Source organism: Protopterus annectens, chromosome 2.part1 (assembly GCF_019279795.1).
Source record: "Protopterus annectens isolate FY-2018-M chromosome 2.part1, PAN1.0, whole genome shotgun sequence".
Taxonomy (NCBI): Eukaryota; Metazoa; Chordata; order Ceratodontiformes; family Protopteridae; genus Protopterus; species Protopterus annectens.
The window spans coordinates 1,400,336,215-1,400,356,664 of record NC_056729.1 but is presented as its reverse complement, the minus strand read 5'-3'; the positions used below and the strand labels follow the sequence as shown (position 1 = coordinate 1,400,356,664).

The window sequence follows — 20,450 nt, the reverse complement described above, 5'->3', positions numbered from 1 at the left end:
AGGGCACCCTAATGCTTCTTGTTGGCTCCAACCGTGGTAGAATACGTCTGTGTGAGATTAAGAGAGGGTAGGTTAACCTGGCATCAAACAGGGATACTAAGATGAGCTGATGGTTGACTTTATGGGAGGGAAAAAAGAAAGCATATGAATGCAGACTAAACTTTTTTAGCAGTGTGCTTCTTTTAGATTGAGTTGCATCCCTTATAGTAACTTAAAAGATGATCAAAATGAGACTATAATTTCCATTCTAACTCTTCCACCGATTATCTTCTGACAGAATCATTTAGTTTGAATACTTTGCATTTTGTGACTGGAGAAATGGAAAAAAAGAAAGGACTTTGTACAATGTTATGTATTCAAAGATAAACGTAATTCATATTAGTTATATTTTGTACAGTACGTGACACTGTTCTTCAGTGTCCACCCTTGCATCATTCATGCAAATATATTTAGTTTTTTTAAAAATTTGTGAAACGTACTGTAAAAATAAGTTTAAAAATCTACCCCATATATATCTCTATCTATCTATGTAGAGATATATTGGGGCTAATTAAGTGGCCATTTAGCTGCCGATCATGACTGAAAAAAATGAAATATTTCTATTGAATTGTAAACTGGCTTCCTGAGGTGGTCCTTGAACCCTTACTTATAATGTTATACTTTGTTGAAAATTTCTCTATATTTGCAGTTTGACAAAAATTTAAGAGGTCATTGTGTCTATTATATTTTAACATGGGAACATATTCTTGCCTACAATTACTTGCTGTACATTTTGATACTCAATTGATGAGCGGGTCTTACAAAGTATATGTATTTTAGAGAGACAGTTCTGCAGTATCCAGCATTAGTTCTGGCTTTATGACTGTGGGTGGCAGTGTAGTCCATTGAATGTACTCCTTTTACTATGTGTTCTGGGGTGAAAGGGGGTGGGGGTTGGATTCTAGCTTCATGTGTTGCACCACACTGGACTATTTTTCTTCTGTATAATAATTCAGTTCACTTTACAGGGAGATATGTTTTATTTGCCAAGTGTAGAAATGCATACAACAACAGAAACTGGATAAAAAGAGAAATGCAGATGAGTGGAAGAGTTCTCCTGTGGCAAAGCAATTTTGAAGGTGTGAATCATAGCAGCTGTCCTCTATAGTTGGGTAAGGAATTAACTATCTAAATTACATTAATCAAAGATAAATATTAAATATTCAAGTTTAGTAGAGTATAGAAATCTAGGAACAGATACGGATCATGATGTAGAACTTAACTGCATTCTCCAGGGAATCTGGTGTATTCATATTTTGTTGTTCAGTGTCTGTAGGTTTTTCTCTTTTTCATGTTGTATGCATTTATATAGATGGCACTCATATTTGTTTTAGTTATTAAAAGCAGAAGCTGTTAAAAGACAAAAGAAAAAAGTAAAACACAGCCTCAGGACTAAGTGGCAGAAAATGTAGCAAATAATAACCTAGCAACACAGACTATTAAACTTATATGATAGCCTAATGTGAATGCTTACACAGCCTTAACCTATTACAATTGCATGGCTGTATTGCTATGTGCTTAAAATAACTATACAAAAATTAGTAGTATGCATCAGACTAGCATTTTGGCTGCTACAGTTTATAATTGTATATAATCTATAACATACACCTAAAAATAAACAAAATCTGTGTGTGTTTGTGTGTGTGTGTGTGTGTGTGTGTGTGTGTGTGTGTGTGTGTGTGTGTGTGTGTGTGTGTGTGTGCCTGTGCACTGTTTAACTAAATGAGAGGGGACCTAACTAATGTAAACAGGAAATTGTCAGTGAGTCTTAACTTGATGACTAAGATCAAATACATAAATGATTTTACACAATACTATGTTTTTCCATGAGAAGTGGTAATATTTTGCCATACTGTATGCAGAGGTACTATAACAAATATTAATAGCACAGTGTGATCAATATAGGAGCTGCAGTTTGGAACCCTAAATGTCTGTGAAGCTACCTCTCACGTATGCAGGAGATTGTACTGCTGCGCAACTATTTAACTTACAAAGACTCTTAGCCAGAACAACATCCTAACTATTCATGCATATAGTACACAAGTATTTAACTAAAATGTTAAGGAATTTGATAAGCTTTTTTATGATTATGTTATTTAATAATACATCTTCTGCAGTGGAAATCCGGAGATCTGTCCTTGACGGTACACAAAGAAGTGCAGTCTGGAGATAAACGATGATCTCTGTTATACAACATTAACAAAACACTGGACAACAATGTCATAAACAAAGTCAGCAGAATTAAGATGCATTAGATAACTTAGCTTATTTGAATTTTTATTCAAAATTTAGATTTTCACAATTGTTTTTGTACATATGAATTGCTTTGTTTTTCTTCTGAAGTTTTTTATACATTTTACAGATTACTGTGTTCCTATATTTTGACAGTTTAGCAGAGGACTAAGGCTGTGAGTTGCTAATGAGCTTTACCTTGAAGTCCTTTTTTATTTTTCCCAGTCTGCTATGCCATTGAAACCTGTGTGATTTTGATTATATCATTTAACCAGACAATACATCTGGGTCACCCTTAAAAATAAACGTGCAATTTGTTTAATGACTTTAATTGATGTGTGTATATGTACACACACACACACACACACACACACACACACACACACACACACACACACACACACACACACACACATATATATATATATATATAGACATATAGACATACATGGGTGTACATCACATTATCGAAATGTCAGTAGACAGATAACACCGAGAATTCAAAAGGCTGAAAAGCCACTTAGCCGACTGTCAAAAAAAAAACCAATAAGGTGCAACCTAAATCTCACGTAATGCACAAACAAAAGCAACAACTCATCCCATCTAAGCACTGCCCTGTCAAATTAAATTACCAAACAGCTGCCTAACTCTCTCCAAACCCTGCCCACAAACCAATAGCTGCTTACAAATAACAAATCCCACTGAATATTCATGCAGGTGCCCTGCATACATATTCAGTGGAGATTTGTTAAACCAGCAATCACATTCACTTTAATTTTAAATTGTACATTTTTGCAGGGAAGCTGTACACCACTGCACACCACCAACCCCCCTACAACTTAAATATACCAACTCTGAGTTGGCACTATAGTGCAGAAATGAGTAGATTTCCTGTTCCGCTCAGCTAGCAGTTGGCATTTCAAATGTTCAGTCATCTGAATATCGGCATAGTGAAGTTTCAGTTATATGAAACTTCGCTCTTTTGGTCTCGGTTATTTGACAGTCCGTCAGCTATATAGATACCTGTATACATAGGTTTTGGTAGTAAATTTGTTTTGTCTACTGTTTTTTGATGGTGAAAATGGATGAATGATCACATTTGCTGAGTGTTGAGTTAGTCAAATTGTGGATTATCAAATATAAGATAAGTGTAAGGCAATGGGTAGTGATGCCAAAACTGTTGTTTGTAATGACAATTTCGGCATTAGAGTTGAGTGTTTGTGTGTGTGTGTGTGTGTGTGTGTGTGTGTGTGTGTGTGTGTGTGTGTGTGTGTGTGTGTGTGTGTGTGTGCGTGTGTGTGCATGTGCATGCGTGTGTGTGTGTGTGTGTGTGTGTGTGTGTGTGTGTGTGTGTGTGTGTGTGTGTGTGCAATTGTTGCAGGTTAGGGTTACAATAAGGAGTAGAGATATATGCTGCGTTTTGGTACCGGTGTGTTTGAAGGGTGTGTTTGCCTGAATTTACCTGCCTTGTGTAGTTGTATTCTTAGGGAAAGGGTGTTTAGTATCCTAAGGTGTGGGATTAAGGTTAGAAGTAGGGGTTAGGATGGGCGTTAGCACACATGAGTAAAGTGGTGCAAGGGGGTGGATGTTTGAGTATTCCATGTAATAGATATTTTGAGTAAAAGTAAATTTGATTTTTTGGGGATTAAATATGAGTTGGTGATTTGCATGTAGGATTTGTGCACAGATGACTGTAAATTGGAAGTCATTGTCAAGTTCCCCTCTGATGTCAAAGACCTTCTGTGCTAAAATGGGCTCACATTAAATGCTACAACTTGCAGTCTTATGCAGCACCTTCCCCAATTCTGGAATAGACTCTCACGGTAACTCAAGCCGTGTGATACTTTACATTCTTGCAAAAAGGAGCTAGATGATTGGCTGTGTGTATTCACAAATCCACCCCTGGCTTGACTAGCCTAGCCCTCTGGAAAAGAGAGGCAGAGTATACGGGGTCTATATTACAACGTTGAACTGAAACAAGTTTGAACATTGTAATATCGAACCCTAAAGTCCGAAAGTGGAAAATAGCGAAGTCACTGCACATCTAATTTTTTCCCAGGGAAAAAAAAAATTGGTGGGCTGTTTTCGGGGCTTTTGTATTTCCTCCACTGTGGTGCAATCTCGGAGTTGGTATATTTAAGTAGGGGTAGTGTGGGGGGCACAACCCCCACGTTGGGGTAGGGGGGTGGGGGGTGAAGCCCCCCTGCTTCAGTTTAGGTTTAAGGTTAAATTTGTTTTTTTTTTTTGTTATGGAACAGCAATTTTTTCTCTGAGAAAAAAAATTGCTGTTCTGTGCTTTTGGTTTTGTTGGGTTTCGAACATAACGGTTCGATATTACAACGATCAAACTTTTGTAAGTTCGACATTGTGATATAGACCCGAGTATATGGGTGGGTGTTGGCAAGAAGTAAATGGTTGCAAGAATTTTTTTTTCTTTCTTATTACAAACCAACAACATCATAACCATAGAATGCTCTTCCATGACACAACATGAACAATAGACATACACAACTAGTCAAGATCAATAGTTGTTGTTACAGGACTAGTAGCATTATTACAATTACTGAACCTTGGATAAATTCTTAGCTGCACCTTACTCCAAAAATTGTAGATTATACTTGTTTATGCAAAGGTCATTAAGCATTTGGACAGCTGTAGTGAAATAAATAGAGAACTAGCAACACAAACATACCTGAGCTGTCTTTAACACTCAGCAATGAAATTAACATAAATTGACTTAATCCTGTGTGTAGTTAGAAATATATTTACAGAATTTCAGTTCTGTCATGAATGAAAATTCACATGATGCTTAAGATCTTAAACAAGTTCTTAAAGAGCCTAAAAAGAAAAAGAAGTTGAAGAAAAAAATGGCGCATGACTCAGTTGCCTTGTATTTCATAAGTTTATTAGTAATATCATCATATCTATCTCTGTCTGTCTATCTATTAATCTGTCTATCAATCTATATTTCTATTAATTCAGTTGAAAGCACTAGCCTTTAAAAAGTAGTGCTTGCATAATGTGTTGTAAGATGGACTTCATGTCCATTAAAATAGACCTATCCCTTCCCTTGTAATCACAGAGCTGGAGTGGCTTTTGCAGCAAATGGCTTATCAGCTAACGTTTGTTATGTAAGTCAGTAACTAAAGCTGTCATTGCTGTGTTGGTCAGACTGAAGGAAATGTAACACTGACAGTATTTAATTTCTCATTAAGTCCTTTCATTTTCAATCCACTAGAACAGAACTTAAATGCCAACTTTTAATTTCAAGTTCATCAGAAGGGAAAAGGGAACATGAGGGAGCTCTGGACCATTATTCATATATTTTCCTGCAATATAAAACTGCACATTAGTAGTATAATTATACATATATTGCATAATAATGTATCCTTTTCTTATAATCCATACACAATTCATTAACATAATTTTATAATGATATAAACAATCTTATGTGCGGGTGTGGGTCTATATCAAATACTCGAAGAGGCATTGCAGCGAACGCCTCTTCATCGACACATAGACAGTGAACGTACAAAACCACGAACGGTGATATCAGCAATTTCTTTCCCTGGGAAAGAAATTGCCTGGCCATCCCTGTAAGTTTGCAGTTTTCCCCACTAGTACGATCTCAGAGTTGGTATATTTAGTTAGGGGGAGTGGGGGGCACAGCCACCCACACTGGGGGGTGTGGGGGGGCAAAGCCCCCGACTTTGTTATGTTTGCAATGATGCGTTTATGTTTTGAGGCAAGCTATTTCTTTCCCAGAGAAAGAAATTGATGATGTCAGCATTTGCAGTTTTCTGCATTCGGTGTGTATGTGTCGATGAAGAGTCGTTCCCTGCAATGCCTCTTCGGTGATGTGATATAGACCTGCAGGTACTAGTAAAACCAGCAGCTGTCCATTTATATTACCTCATTTTCTAAGTTAGCATTAAAATCACCACATACTCCTGTCTTCTGTGTCATTAAAAAGCAATTTGATTTCAATTTCAATGGTATTTAGGTAATTTTAGCCCAAAGAACCATTAACACAGAGACGGGCTGAAATCCATTAGATACTTATTAATAAATTAATCAACAAGAAATCAATAACAACTTGATTATTTTCTAAGAATTAATCCTTGATTATGCATGGTGAATGAGATAAAATGCAGAAATGAAGACATGGTTAGAACACATTACTTACATAATCCTTAGGATCTTAGGAAATACAAGGCAACTGAATTTTGGGACCAAATTTACACTTCACCAGTATGTACACTTAGATCTGCCTCTTTTTTCGAGGAGGGAAAGGCTAGTCAAGCCAGGGGTGAATTTGTGAATGTCCATTCAATCATTTGAGTAAGCAGTGAATTGTATTGTGAAAGCACTTACATTTTTATGACTTGAATAAAACTTCTCGTCCTGAATTTCAGCCTTTTGCTTTACTTTGTTCTGTATTTTTTTGGTGGAAAGTTATATTTGTATTTTGTTTAAATCTGTTAACTAGGGGTGATCGCTGATTGAAAAAGGACCATTTTCATCCCCTGCCCAGACTAAGGAAAAAACAGAAGAATAATAAAATGTCAATAAAGTGCAATAACTATAAGCAAAAATTTATATACATTAACAGTCATGAATAACAAAGACAACACATTTCCTGACAATAAATTTTGAAAAAATTAATATAGCATTGAAATAATGTGACATGTGTGAAGAACAAGAAGAAAAAGAAGAAAGCAAGATGAAAGATGTAGAAGAAAGTGAGTGAGAAAGGAAAGGGAGAAAGTATAGATAAAAAAAGAAATAAAAGAGAGAAAGCAGCAGTAAAGAGTTTGTGAGAAAGATAGTAAAATATAGAAAGGGTGATAGGTTAAATAAAAAGATGGAGTGGAGAGAAAGATATGAGTAAAATGGAGAAGAAAGAAAGAAAAAAGAAAGAGTATTATATGTTGAACAACTCTGTGCAACTAATAGTGGTCATAAACTAATTTAGACAGGTAAAGGTTAAAAAATAGTGACATCTTTTACTAAAGTCAAGTAATACCAGGGAAGCAATGGCAACCACCCTCTTGAAAGAGATGGTCATAGTAGTTTTTCGTAAAATCAAAAAGAGTATTAGTGTTTCTTATAATAGTAGGAATAGATTGCCAAATTTTAGGGCCTCAGACAGTGAAGTTATGATCCTTGCACTTTAGAGAAGAAGGTGGGATGGAGAGAAGGAGGTTAACCTGAATGATATTCTCCCTCTAATTGTGAATCAATCTACAGTTAAGTGAAAGAGTATACATTTATAACTTAAAACAGCAGGGTACCAAGATGTAGCCAATTAATTTTCTTAAGTACAAAGCAATGATACCTCGTTCTCATAATGTAAAAAAAAAGCCTTTATGAAAAATCTCAACAGTCTAAAAACTCATGGCTCACAAGAAAAACAGTTAGCAGCATCCCTGTTGATGTACCATATTCTCCAAAAGAATATAGTGGTAGAAAGATGCTTTGCAGTATCACAAAAAAGAAAGGTTAAAGTTTTAGCTACAATTTTAGTTAAGGTTTTAATAACAGAAAGGTGGTTAAAAATTAAATAAGACTCTCAAAGCTACTTCTTGTCTGAAGATATCTCTTCATTTCAGAGCCGGTGTTAGCATGCCTCCTCACTCATCACCCTAACTCCCAAAGGCAGCCACCTGTATACATGCCTGATGTGTGATTGGGAGAAAAGTGAAAAAAGTTCACTAGGGACTAAATCAACCATGGATTGTTAGCAGTATCTAACCCACTTTAGATGAACTCGTCTAACACTGGATCTATCAACTATAGGAATCAACACATGAATGTAGACCCAACTCCTGCATGCAGATCTGAGAAAGGTACATGAAAGTGCAGCAGAATCAGCTCCAGAAAGTTGAGACTCTCTTTCCGTTTTTGTATTTACTGATAGGTTGACATACCCAGAATTGTTAATGCTTTTTGTTTTATCAGTTTATAATGGTTTAAACTGGGAATGTAATTTGCTGAAAGGTGATATCCATGCCTAGGCAGTAATTAGATTGCTTTTATAACAAAGAAAAATAAATGTAGGGGGGGGTTCATGAAAGCCAGCAAGATAAGTTTTACCATGTGCCTAATGTATCTCGATGTACACATGAGAATGAAAAGTTTTAGAGTCAGTAAACTCTGTGTGGTGGTGTGCAGCAGCACGCACTCACATGCAAATATGGATACTTTAATGGCATGCAAATTACAGCATAAGTAGCTGAATTTTAAGCTAATGAAGCAATTCAACAACCTCTAAAGCAACCGTGCAGACTCTGTGTTCATATTGACAGTGTATTTGGAAAGTTTTTGAATACAGGCACAGAAAGGAGTCTGCATGGAAGAAAGAGCAAGTACAAGCTCTTAAAGTTTCTACAGAACTGACCTTAACATGTAACCCCACACATATTGTGACCTAATTACACACTGTGGATGCTAGAATATCATTGTTACAAAATAAAAAAATACATTTTAAGCGCCATTACATAAATGTACCTTTGTTCCCCCACCCCCAAAAGAAAATGTAATTGTATGTAATGCAGGCTGCTAAAATGCATACACATCCTGAAACAGTATTATTTTGTAATGTAAGCATATGTACTTTGTTGCAGATATATGGGGAAAGCAATTTCCTCCATGTGTTTACAACATTGTGCTCCAGTGCAGTTTCTTCACTGACACAGTTACTAACCATGTAGATTCCAGGCTGTCAGCTCAGTGAAGATGCAAATTAGGTAAAACTCATTGGAATTGCTGAATCCCAAAAAAAGAGTAACCCTGTAGGGATGTTCACTTCATGTAGGCATTTCCATGGTGTTTTTATTTTCGATGGATGTCAACAGTGAGTGATGACATCAGTGGTGTGCATCAGGTTACACTTTCAAAGTTGTACAGGTCAGTCTGTGGAGGGTGAAAGTGCATGTAAGCGATGCACAAATCACAGGTTATGTGTCATCCTTGGGATTTCATTGTAAAATGTGTCTTCTCTGTCCATTTCAAATAATTTTTGTACATTTTTTATATCCTTGTTTGAGCGATGGTTCATGTAGTGCCTCATGGGAAATGAAGGAATGAAGGAATGAATGGCAGCTTTTGGTGCACTTTTTATATAAATAGTCCTGTGGCACCATGTGTATGTGTAGGGCTAGAGTGTAGAAGGTCCTGGGTTCAAGTATAGGGTAGGCAAACTTTCCTTTTTATACTCAATGTTTGCATGATATCACGGGAATGGAGGAATGTAATTACAATTTTGCCATGCTTACTTTATTTATGTATAGCTGCATGGCAGTGCATGGAGATGCACCTAGCACACTGATGCACAAGCAGCAGGTGTCTGTAATAGATGCTAATTACAGTATAAGCAGGTGAATTCCATTTTCATGAACAAATCCAACAAGATGCAACTATTCAACATGCTATAAAGCATCCATGTAACCTCCATTCTTATTTTTTCCTAAATGCTTCAATACCATTGAAGTAGAGACAAGGAAATTTTAAGTGAAGCAATGCTAGTGGTTGCTGCAGCTATTCTACATCCGCACATGCTAGAGGCTGACCTCAATGCTTCTGGTGCTGATGACAGTAGGCCAAGGCTGAGAAAGAGAAGAATGTTCAGGCCCAGGGTAATTTATCAGATGCTACATGACCTGGAGATTGTAGAGCACTACAGGCTGGACAGGTACACCTCACAAGAACTCTGTGAACTTTGTCGATCTCAACTCAGAGCTAGAACCAATCAAAGGGAACCCATCCCAGTGGAAACTAAGGTATGTGTAGCCCTTAAAATATTAGCTATATGTACTTTTCAAAGACCAACTAGGGACATGATGGGTGTGTCACAGGCATCAGCATCCAGGATCCTCCACTAATTCCTGGATGCTATGCTCATACATGCCAGTGAGCACATCTGTTTTCCCCGTAGTTCTGAGGAGACGGCTAGCAATATGCAACAGTTATACTCTTTAGTGCACTACCCTGGAGTACTGGGTGCCACAGATTGCACTCATATACACATCAAGGCACCACTTGGTGAGCAGGGTAGAATCTACATGAACTGCAAAGGATCCCAATCTGTCAGCTGCCAGGATGTGTGCAATGCCCAGAGAATAATCTTGAATGTGTGTGCTGACAACCCTGGCAGTTATCATGACTCCCATATCTGGCACACATCACAGCTGTATCAGATATTTGCTAGGGGGGCATCCAATAGGGTCATTTACTGGGAGATGCTGGCTATGCACTAGAACTGTGGGTCATGACAACCATCAGAAGTGCACACACACCCACAGAAGAAAACCATAATGAGGCAAACAGAAACACATTAGAGCATGTGTTTGGGCTGTTGAAGTCATAGTTCCAGTACTTAGATTTATCTGGTACAGCTCTGCAGTATAATCCAGAGACATGTTTATTTATTTTATTTATCTATTTATTATATTTTACATTTGTCAACCGGGATGGTCTGACTGGACACAGGTCCATTTTCAGCAGAGGCCCAGGGAGAAAAGCTCCACAGTAAGTAAAATTTTCCACAATATGTTAAAATACAGTATACAGAGAATTTTCAAACACTATGTTAAAATACAGTATATATCAGAAGACATAACAAGACCTATATATACAGGAAAAAATAGCTACACATGGTTAATAACAGAATAAGTATACAAATTCAATCAACATTAGGAGAAGACCTAGACTGTAATATATATTACAGTAGGTATATTAGGAAGTTAGGTATATAAGTGGAATAATTTGAGGACTTATGTAATACATGGGCATAGCCACTTATTCTTTAAGTGTGTTCTAAGTGAGTTTTTAAAGTCTTCACAGTATGTGCTATGTTACACAGTCTGATCTTCCAGAAACAGCTGCAGCAGGATCAGCTAGGGGAAGGGATACACATCCTCACCAATGCCTAGGTCACCACATCCACAGTCAGAAGAGGACTCAGAGGGAAAACAACCAGCTGCTGTACCTGCAGGCAGATGTAGGTGTGCTCAGTATGCCCTTGCTTTGGCTAAAAGACAATGCATCGCACATTCACTGACTACCTAGGTGCCTAATACCTTTCTTGTACTTGCACACATAGTAAAATTGATGCCAGGCAACTCACACAACCTGTACCTCCCTGTGTACTGGATGTGTACTGCTTGCCTCAGACAGAGTCATCCCTGAACTCAAAAGGTGTCCACTGCTGCATTTGCAAGGTCAGTCCTGAATCTAGAGTATAGTTTTTGAATGAAATTATGGCATATCCCTGTATTTAGTAGGTTGGAGCAGTAATTAGTAATAGTACTGTGAGACATTCAATTGTGTAAGGTATTCAATTTCCCTGGCCTTAAAATATGTGCAGATATTAACTGGGAGTTATATGATATGCATTTGCCAGCAAGTGAAGGCCAGGTTGGATGGCACAAATGGCCATATACTGTTCTTGTGGGGGGACCATTGCTAGTTACTGTTATGGCACTGGCACTGCTCAGATAACTGATGAAGTACCAAGAAACACAGACAAGCATGACAAAGTACCCACAAACTACCACATAGGTGGTAGCCCCCTAAATACAAAAGACATAATAAGGGATCTGGGGACCCAAGTAGATATTAACCTCTCCTTTGATAATCACATAGCCAAAGTGGTTAGAAAATCCTTCTATGTGGACCACCTAATCACAAAAGGGTTTGCATCCACATTGAAAGAGGTCATTGGGCCCCTCTACGCATCACTCATCAGACCCATCATAGAGTACAATGCCCCATTTGGGATGTACCTTACAAGACACCTGCAACAACTGGAAAGACCACAGAAGTACCTCACCAAAAGGATCACTGACCTCAAGCAGATGCTCTATGCAGCTCGACTGAAGAAACTCCAGCTGTACTCTGTTGCATACCGCCTACTCAGAGGTGATCTCTACCTGACATACAAGGCCATGTCCAACCCAGAATTGATGGACATGCTCCACCTAAAGAAAACCATATCCCCTCGAGCCACAAGCTCTAGGGATCTAAACCTCACCACAACAATAAATAGGATGTGCTAGAGGGATAGATTCCTGTCCCAGAGACTTCCAATGCTCTGGAACAAGATTCCAATCTACATTAGGCAGAGCTCCTCGCTAACCCTCTTCAAGAGAAACCTTGATGAGTGGATAGGAAACAGAAAGTTTACCCCAGGGATCACTTTGATAGCTCTGCTGGACAGAGGCACAGGGAACTAATCTAAGGGGGCGGCGAAAGCCAACACATTCTGGCTATGCTTATAAATGCCTTCGGACAGATAGCTTAGTACCTACCTATGAACCTATGAACTTCTGCATAAGTCAGACTTGTGTTGTGGCATGTGCGTTAAGAACTGTGCTCTATAGTCTATGCACTTAGGTAGGGGTTCTAATCTCACTGAAGTCACCTGGGTGTGTGTGATTCTAGATAGCAAAGTACAAGTGGTATCCTAAAGTTACCTCTCCAATGGCTGGCTATTTGTTTTTTTTTATAGCTGCTCATCCTTACACATTCATTCCATATGGCCCCCCCAAGCTGTTGTCTCTCACAGGGCCTGCTGATGTCATCTACTATAAGTTCACATGCACACCTCTATAAGTTGGACTTGTGCTATGGCACATGCATTAAGTACTCTGTATGTAGTCTGCCTACTTAGGTAGGGATTCTAATCTCACTGCAGTCAGATGTGTGTGTGTGTCTTTGTGTCTGTGTGAGTGAGCTTTAACCTGATATTACAGAGAGCATTTTATACCAACAGGTGGGACACATATCTTGTCCTCAATAGACACTGCTGATGTCATCAGCTGTAAAGGGTTGTCTGACACAGCACAAGTCAGATGTGAGCCGTGGTACGTGTGTTTCATTCAGTGATCTGTAGTCTGTGTACTTAGATAGGTCAGGATTCTATTCTCATTGCAGTCAACTTTGTACAGGTGTGTGAGTTAGCTGTAACTTGATATTGCACACAGCATTTTACACCAGCAGGTGGGACACTGTGCAGCCACTGGGGATACACAAGCCAGTGCATTTCTTTGTGCCGGTCCCAAGCCCGGATAAATGGGGAGGGTTGTGTCAGGAAGGGCATCCGGTGTAAAATTGTGCCACATCACACATGCAGAAAACTGTACAGAAACCCATACTGGATCAGTCGAGGCCTGGGTTAACAATGACCACCACCAGTACTGTTGGCCAACAGGGTGCTGGCGGAAATTGGGCTACTGTTGGCCGAAGGAGGAGAAGAGGCAGAAGGCATGCCCGAAGGCAGGTAAGGGCTAGGACTGTGATAGTGAGGGTCGGAACTTTGAATGTTGGCAGTGTGACTGGTATAGGGAGGGAGCTAGCTGATATGATGAACCGAAGGACGGTTGGTATATTGTGTGTGCAAGAAACCAGATGGAAGGGAAGCAAGGCTAGGTGTATTGGAGGTGGTTTCAAATTGTTTTATCATGGTGTGGATGGGAGGAGAAATGGCGTAGGCATTATCCTGAAGGAAGAGTATGCTAAGAGTCTTTTGGAGGTAAAAAGAGTGTTGGATAGAGTGATGTTTATGAAGCTGGAAATTGATGGTGTAATGATAAATGTTGTTAGTCCATATGCGCCACAAGTTGGGTGTGCAATGGATGAGAAAGAAAAATTTTGGAGTGAGTTGGATGAAGTGGTGATGACTGTACCCAAGGGTGAGAGACTGGTGATTGGAGCAGATTTCAATGGGCATGTTGGTGAAGAGAGTATGGTGTTAAGCAAAGGAATGCAGAAGGTCAGATGGTAGTGGATTTTGCGAAAAGGATGGACATGGCTGTGATGAATACATATTTTAACAAGAGAGGAGCATAGGGTGACATACAAGAGTGGAGGAAGATGCACACAGGTGGATTATATCTTATGTAGAAGGGCCAATCTGAAGGAGATTGGAGACTGTAAAGTGGTGGCAGGGGAAAGTGTAGTTAGGCAGTATAGGATGGTGGTTTGTAGGATGACATTGGTGATCAAGAAGAGGAGGATGAGTGTGAGGGCAGCACCAAGGATCAAATGGTGGAAAATGAAAAGGGTAATTGTGAGGTGATGTTCAGGGAAGAGTTAAGACAGGCACTGGGTGGCAGTGAAGAGTTACCAAATAGCTGGGTAACTACAGCAGAGCTAGTAAGAGAGATGGCTAAAAGGGTGCTTGGTGTGACATCTGGAAAGAGGAAGGAGGACAAGGAGACCTGGTGGTGGAATGAAGAAGTACAGGAGAGTATACAGAGAAAGAGGATGGTGAAGAAGAAGTGGGATTGTCAAAGAGATGAAGAAAGTAGGCAAGAGTATAAGGGGATGAGGTGCATGGCAAAGAAAGAGGTGGCAAAGGCTAAGGATAAGGCGTATGAAGAGATGTATAAAAGGTTGGACACTAAGGAGGGAGAAAAGGACCTGTAGCAATTGGCTAGACAGAGGGACTGAGCTAGTAAAGATGTGCAGCAGGTAAGGGTGATAAAGGATAATGAGAGAAATGTACTCACAAGCGAGGAGAGTGTGTTGAGCAGATGGAAAGAGTACTTTGAGGGGTTGATAAATGAAGAGAATGAGAGGGAGAGAAGATTGGATGATGTGCGGATAGTGAATCATGAAGTGCAGTGGATTAGCAAGGAGGAAGTAAGGATAGCTATGAAGAGAATGAAGAACGGAAAGGCTGTTGGTCCAGATGACATACCTGTGGAAGCATGGAGGTGTTTAGGTGAAATGGCAGTGGAACTTTTAACTAGATTGTTTAATGAAATCTTGGAAAGCAAGAGGATGCCTGAGGAATGGAGAAAAAGTGTTTTGGTACCGATTTTTAAGAATAAGGGTGATGTGCAGAGCTGTCGTAACTACAGAAGGATTAAACTGATCAGTCACAGCATGAAGTTATGGGAAAGAGTAGTGGAAGCTAGGTTAAGAAGGGAGGTGATGATTAGTGATCAGCAGTATGGTTTTATGCCAGGAAAGAGCACTACAGATGTGATGTTTGCTCTGAGAGTGTTGATGGAGAAGTACAGAGAAGGTCAGAAGGAGTTGCATTGTGTCTTTGTGGATTTAGAGAAAGCATATGACAGGGTGCCTAGAGAGGAGTTGTGGTATTGTATGAGGAAGTCGGGAGTGTCAGAGAAATATGTAAGAGTGGTACAAGATATGTACGAGGGTAGTGTGACAGCGGTGAGGTCTGCGGTGGGAGTGATGGATGCGTTTAAGGTGGAGGTGGGATTACATCAAGGATCAGCTCTGAGCCCTTTCTTATTTGCAATGGTGATGGACAGGTTGACAGACGAGATCAGACAGGAGTCCCCGTGGACTATGATGTTTGCAGATGACATTGTGATCTGTAGTGAGAGTAGGGAACAGGTGGAGGTGACCCTGGAGAGGTGGAGATATGCTCTAGAGAGAAGAGGAATGAAGGTCAGCAGGACTAAGACAGAATATGTGTGTGAATGAGAGGAAGGATAGAGGAATGGTGAGGATGCAGGGAGTAGAGGTGGCGAAGGTGAATTAGTTTAAGTACTTGGGATCAACAGTTCAGAGTAATGGTGAGTGTGGAAGAGAGGTGAAGAAGAGAGTACAGGCAGGATGGAGTGGGTGGAGAAGAGTGTCAGGAGTAATTTGTGACAGACGAGTACCAGTAAGAGTGAAAGGGAAGGTCTACATGAGGGTAGTGAGACCAGCTATGTTATATGGGTTGGAGACAGTGGCATTGACAAAAAGGCAGGAGTCAGAGCTTGACGTGGCAGAGCTGAAGATGTTAAGATATGCACTGGGTGTAACGAGGATGGACAGGATTAGGAATAAGCATATTAGAGGGTCAGCCCAGGTTGGAAGGTTTGGAGACAAAGTCAGAGTGGCAAGATTACGTTGGTTTGGACATGTGCTGAGGAAGGATGCAGAGTATATTGGGAAAAAGATGCTAAGGATGAAGCTGCCAGGTAACAGGAAAAGAGGAAGGCCTAAGATAAGGTTTATGGATGTGGTGAGAGAGGATATGCAGGTTGTTGGTGTGACAGAGCAGGATGCAGAGGACAGGAGGAAATGGAAGCAGTTGATCTGCTGTGGCGACCCCTAATGGCAGCAGCCGAAAGAAGAAGAAGGTGGGACACTGTTATTCCTATATGCTCAACAGACAATGTTGATGTCATCAGCTATATCAGAGTATTGTATATGTATGTATCTCACTAGGGCATGATCAGCCAGTGGCCTGGATGTCAGGCAGACATCACATCATACGATACAAGACAGATTAAATTGACGTGTTTTAATCTGTACACATATATCATGGCATGCTTTATAGGCTCTATGTTAGCTTGATGAGAAAGCCCTGTGGGGTGTCCTGCAGATGCATGTTTCTGGTGAGCAACATACAACAGAGAGCATGATACTTTACTGTTCTGATGAGAATATACTACAGCGCTGTCATGCATTCCAGAGATCTGAATGTGATGACCTGATTTATGATGTGCACCATACGTTTGTACTGGATAATCATTAAAGAGAAAAGTTAGAAAGTAATGAGACACATTGCAGTTGTTGACTTCACAACCCTTACAAGAGAATACTCTATAAAATAGGGAAATGATGATGCTAACCATTGTACAACTTGGCAAGGGAAATATAATTCACAGGTACAATTATCATTTAAACAACACATATGTAGATATACTAAGCAATAATGTAGCTAAGCACCCTGTGCATCTGACACAAAGCTTTAGTTTCCCTGAATCCAAAAGAGAAAAATCAGAGATATGGCACAGTTATCATCACTTGCACAGAGTGTTGTGTGGGGGAGGCAGGAGGCCCAGTCTAGTTAGTGCCCTAGCACTAACTCATCTTTGCCCCCCCCCAAACAAAATGACAGGCTAAGGACCCATTGTGCCAACAAAACATCTTTGAAATGGTAAAGGTGCTAACAAAGGACCTGTCCATGTATATTCTCAGTGCTGTGTACCTGTGAAATGGCCTGACAACCAAGGCCATGTCATCATTACACTTCTAAGTAATGTATACAGATTAAAGTATGAAAGCCATTACTTCACATTTATTATTAACTACATTCCAGCATATGCATTATGTAAGTAACAAAATGGGAACATACCTACTGGAGTGCAATACTCTTCTGTAGAGATATACTGTGAAGCAATGCAGTTGTCTTAGTGAGGTAAACAATGTCCTCACTCCCCTCAACATCAGTTTGGCTAGCTACACATTTGCCTTTTTAGAATGGAGTACATTATTAATGGACTGCATCAGTCTTAGTCTGTGCTCTAGAGATGCTAATTACTGCATAAGCAGCTGAGCTGCATGTTAATCAGCCAATCTTGTGAAGCTGTTCAACAAGATATAAAGCATCCATGCAGACTCCATACTGTTTTTTCCTTAAGATTTCACAAAGTGTGGAGTACAGACACAGCATTTACAAGGTGAGTCCTGAACATGTATTGTAATGTGTAATGCTATTATGGCATCTACTTGTATTTCATCACATGGTACAGTAAGCAGTTAAAAGTGGAAGATGTGTACAGAAAGTCAAGTAACATGTGACAGCAGAGAGTTATTTCACTTGTGTGTCCATTAGAAAATAGTAGCCTTGAGCCATGCAAGATTACTTTCTAACTTTTCTCTTTAATGATTATCCAGTACAAACGTATGGTGCACATCATAAATCAGGTCATCACATTCAGATCTCCAAAGTACCGATGATCAATGCATAGCCTCAGTTTAGCTTCATATGTTTGTAATGGAATTCTTTACATAGAGACGTTATGCCATAACATGAGCTTAGCTTGGTCCACCACCTTGAAAAAACAGTGTACCCTTGCATGTACCATAACAGGAATTAACCTTTGCTCCCACCACCAAAAGAGCAGTGTATGCTTTTTTGTGCCATCCAACCTGGCCTTCATTTACTGACAACTGCATATCATACTATTCCCAGTTAATATACATAAGGTAAATGAGATGGACCGTCTTTCACACTGCATATCTCTGAATATTGGTCAGATAACTGCTTAATGGCCAAGCAACCCAGATTGGTATAATTTTAAGCAATAGTCCTAACAGGTTGTGTGATCACAAAGTGCAGTACAGCCAAATGTATTTCATATAATACATGTATAAATAACAGGTGATGGCTTGATATCAGATAAAATACATTATGGAAGATTGTTGTGTGATGGATAATTTAAAGTTGTTTGCTGCCAAGCTGTTTGTGTGGCAAACAGAGATAAGGCATCTATCCTGTTTTCTGAAGGCGCATTGGAGTGAGATTTGAAATCCAGACTTCTGCAGAGATATCTCTTGTGTAGTAACAAACTGTATTTCTCCCCTTTATTGTCTTCTTCTGTCTTCAAAAGGATCAAATGGTGGAAAATGAAAAAGGGTAATTGTGAGGTGATGTTCAGGGAAGAGTTAAGACAGGCACTGGGTGGCAGTGAAGAGTTACCAAATAGCTGGGTAACTACAGCAGAGCTAGTAAGAGAGATGGCTAAAAGGGTGCTTGGTGTGACATCTGGAAAGAGGAAGGAGGACAAGGAGACCTGGTGGTGGAATGAAGAAGTACAGGAGAGTATACAGAGAAAGAGGATGGTGAAGAAGAAGTGGGATTGTCAAAGAGATGAAGAAAGTAGACAAGAGTATAAGGAGATGAGGTGCATGGCAAAGAAAGAGGTGGCAAAGGCTAAGGATAAGGCGTATGAAGAGATGTATAAAAGGTTGGACACTAAGGAGGGAGAAAAGGACCTGTAGCAATTGGCTAGACAGAGGGACTGAGCTAGTAAAGATGTGCAGCAGGTAAGGGTGATAAAGGATAATGAGAGAAATGTACTCACAAGCGAGGAGAGTGTGTTGAGCAGATGGAAAGAGTACTTTGAGGGGTTGATAAATGAAGAGAATGAGAGGGAGAGAAGATTGGATGATGTGCGGATAGTGAATCATGAAGTGCAGTGGATTAGCAAGGAGGAAGTAAGGATAGCTATGAAGAGAATGAAGAATGGAAAGGCTGTTGGTCCAGATGACATACCTGTGGAAGCATGGAGGTGTTTAGGTGAAATGGCAGTGGAACTTTTAACTAGATTGTTTAATGAAATCTTGGAAAGCGAGAGGATGCCTGAGGAATGGAGAAAAAGTGTTTTGGTACCGATTTTTAAGAATAAGGGTGATGTGCAGAGCTGTCGTAACTACAGAAGGATTAAACTGATCAGTCACAGCATGAAGTTATGGGAAAGAGTAGTGGAAGCTAGGTTAAGAAGGGAGGTGATGATTAGTGATCAGCAGTATGGTTTTATGCCAGGAAAGAGCACTACAGATGTGATGTTTGCTCTGAGAGTGTTGATGGAGAAGTACAGAGAAGGTCAGAAGGAGTTGCATTGTGTCTTTGTGGATTTAGAGAAAGCATATGACAGGGTGCCTAGAGAGGAGTTGTGGTATTGTATGAGGAAGTCGGGAGTGTCAGAGAAATATGTAAGAGTGGTACAAGATATGTACGAGGGTAGTGTGACAGCGGTGAGGTCTGCGGTGGGAGTGATGGATGCGCTTAAGGTGGAGGTGGGATTACATCAAGGATCAGCTCTGAGCCCTTTCTTATTTGCAATGGTGATGGACAGGTTGACAGACGAGATCAGACAGGAGTCCCCGTGGACTATGATGTTTGCAGATGACATTGTGATCTGTAGTGAGAGTAGGGAACAGGTGGAGGGGACCCTGGAGAGGTGGAGATATGCTCTAGAGAGAAGAGGAATGAAGGTCAGCAGGACTAAGACAGAATATATGTGTGAATGAGAGGAAGGATAGAGGAATGGTGAGGATGCAGGGAGTAGAGGTGGCGAAGGTGAATTAGTTTAAGTACTTGGGATCAACAGTTCAGAGTAATGGTGAGTGTGGAAGAGAGGTGAAGAAGAGAGTACAGGCAGGATGGAGTGGGTGGAGAAGAGTGTCAGGAGTAATTTGTGACAGACGAGTACCAGTAAGAGTGAAAGGGAAGGTCTACATGAGGGTAGTGAGACCAGCTATGTTATATGGGTTGGAGACAGTGGCATTGACAAAAAGGCAGGAGTCAGAGCTTGACGTGGCAGAGTTGAAGATGTTAAGATATGCACTGGGTGTAACGAGGATGGACAGGATTAGGAATAAGCATATTAGAGGGTCAGCCCAGGTTGGAAGGTTTGGAG

The 20,450-nt window shown here is 40.0% G+C and overlaps 1 long non-coding RNA gene across 1 annotated transcript in view; it reads left to right on the top strand.

The window, feature by feature from the left end:
- Window positions 1-1,002: 1,002 nt before the first annotated feature.
- LOC122794463 overlaps window positions 1,003-20,450 on the top strand; it is a 337,683-nt gene continuing 318,235 nt past the window's right edge. Inside the window, exon 1 of the long non-coding RNA XR_006363645.1 lies at window positions 1,003-1,151. This is a non-coding gene — a long non-coding RNA (uncharacterized LOC122794463). The remainder of the gene's footprint in view (window positions 1,152-20,450) is intronic.